General features: G+C 55.3%; 1 non-coding gene across 1 annotated transcript in view; it reads left to right on the top strand.

The window, feature by feature from the left end:
• Window positions 1–2,400: 2,400 nt before the first annotated feature.
• The window catches only part of LOC126326412 (small subunit ribosomal RNA), a 1,893-nt gene continuing 1,793 nt past the window's right edge, over window positions 2,401–2,500 (top strand). Inside the window, exon 1 of the ribosomal RNA XR_007560660.1 lies at window positions 2,401–2,500. This exon is cut by the window's right edge and continues 1,793 nt beyond it. This is a non-coding gene — a ribosomal RNA (small subunit ribosomal RNA).

The following is a 2,500-nucleotide window of genomic DNA, read 5'->3' as shown; positions in this document are numbered from 1 at the left end:
GCTGCACCTTAACCTAAGTTACGCTGCACCTTAACCTAAGTTACGCTGCACCTTAACCTAACTTACACTGCACCTTAACCTAACTTACACTGCACCTTAACCTAAGTTACACTGCACCTTAACCTAAGTTACACTGCACCTTAACCTAACTTACACTGCACCTTAACCTAAGTTACACTGCACCTTAACCTAAGTTACACTGCACCTTAACCTAAGTTACACTGCACCTTAACCTAAGTTACACTGCACCTTAACCTAAGTTACACTGCACCTTAACCTAAGTTACACTGCACCTTAACCTAAGTTACACTGCACCTTAACCTAAGTTACACTGCACCTTAACCTAAGTTACACTGCACCTTAACCTAACTTACACTGCACCTTAACCTAACTTACACTGCACCTTAACCTAACTTACACTGCACCTTAACCTAACTTACACTGCACCTTAACCTAACTTACACTGCACCTTAACCTAACTTACACTGCACCTTAACCTAACTTACACTGCACCTTAACCTAACTTACACTGCACCTTAACCTAACTTACACTGCACCTTAACTGTCACATGTAACGTCACAGGAATGTAGCTTTGCCTAACAGCAACCCTCTGAACATAGTTCACTGCTTGGATCCTCTGGTGTCATGTGTATTTCTTGATGCCATGGTGCGTACCCTCACATAAAGGTCTTTCGAGTGTTGCGTACTTTCTACACAGTCCCGCTAACCACTGGAAGGGTGTACCGCTACAGAACGAATATCGCCCTCCCCTCCTGCCCTTCCAAGCTGGTCGGTCAGGCGTTTGTTTGTGAAATGAGCCTTGCAGCTGTTCAGTTGCATTCGGTTGTCGATGCAGTCAGTGTACGTTGTGGTACGGCCTGTGTGGACTGTCCGCTGATGTACGCGTAACCCACACTGATCATCCGTCGTTACGTACTGAGTGACATAATGTGGCACATGCTTGACCGTACACCGGCTGCGCCCTACAATGGCGAATCATAAGGGCCATATGTTGTGCACGATGCTACTTGTCTCGTCTCCCCATTACAGCGAGATTGCACTGTTGTACGCCGTACAGACATGTGGTAAGTAGGTACGGACGAAAGTATTGCATGTTGGCCCCCCCCCCCCCTCCTCCCTCTGCCGGGAATCAGCGTGAGCCGTCTGTTGATGTAGCGACGAGGGTTTTCCTATTTAATCGTATTGCCCCACACAACATGATAGCACGGTGGACCGCGTTCCACATCTGCGACATGCTACAGAGGCCGGTTGACAGTCGACCGCGCAAGGGACATTGCACACGTGCGCGGACCATCTTCCACGTGTTCTCTCGTGTACATGCCGCAGTGTGTATGTGGGCTGATGTAGCGTGTCGTGACACATAACATGCAGGCATGCCAGAATCGTAGATTTCGCAAATGTAGATTGACGTATACGTTTGCTGCCAAAGATCCGCAAATGAACTGGAAATCAGTTGTTGAGCGGTTGTTCGCGCTGCAGGTGCATCGGTGATAGCGACGATCGGTACATCTGTGAACCGGTTGTTTCGGCGGTACCCGCCATGCCCCCGAACCTGAGTTGGCCATGTGGGTATGAAGCGATACGAGGCTGTGGCTTGGCGGGACAGTCCCCGGCCGGTGAGGGGGGGCCGCCCGGCGTGCTGGCCGCGCGCTGCGTGAGCGCACGCACTACAGCCGGCTGGTGGGGGGCGCCCAGTGGCAGGAGCGCCGGCCGACGGGCCCGGCTGGCGTCCCAGCTATGCGCCGGCGCACCCTGCGCGCGGCGCCAGGCGGCCAAAGTGGGTTCTGCCGAGCCCTGTGCGAAGCGCGGTGGACATCTGCAGTGTGCTGGTCCGATTGCGGACTGTGTGCGTTGAGGATGCGCCGCCGCCCGGCACTCGGCGTCGCGACGCCGTCTGCTGCTCGGTCGCCCCCAGCGGTTCTCGCAGGTGGTTTGTATCGCAGCTCTGCGGACGTGTTGGCGCGTGCGCTGTGCTGGGAGAGTTCGCTTCTGCACCCAAGTGGGGCTTTGCCCTTCTGTGGCGCTGGCGTTGGAGCTGCCGGTCACCGTAGGTGGCGCGTGTTGTTTCCCGCCGGCAATGCCACGACAGCACGCTCCCGGGCCTCTGTCGGCAGCGGCAAGCTCAGTTGGGAGCACGGGTGTTCGCACTGAAAGCGTCTACTCGCCTATCTCCGGGCGATTGCGCCTCTCTCGAACCCGACCAAGTACTTAGGACGGCGCTGCGCGCCGCCGGGACCTGAGAGGGTTTCGAGGTGTATCGTGCAGGGGAGCTCAGCCTCCTCCTGTTTGCAGAATAATTGAGCGGACGCTTGCGTGTTCGCGCGGGCCCTCGGGACACACTCCCGGGCGGCCAGCTGCTCAGCTCTCGTTGACGCAGCTCCCTGGTTGATCCTGCCAGTAGTCATATGCTTGTCTCAAAGATTAAGCCATGCATGTCTCAGTACAAGCCGCATTAAGGTGAAACCGCGAATGGCTCAT

Source organism: Schistocerca gregaria, unplaced genomic scaffold, assembly GCF_023897955.1.
Source record: "Schistocerca gregaria isolate iqSchGreg1 unplaced genomic scaffold, iqSchGreg1.2 ptg000988l, whole genome shotgun sequence".
Classification (NCBI taxonomy): Eukaryota; Metazoa; Arthropoda; class Insecta; order Orthoptera; family Acrididae; genus Schistocerca; species Schistocerca gregaria.
Note: the sequence above shows the minus strand (reverse complement) of the source record. Positions and strands in the feature narration are given on the sequence as shown.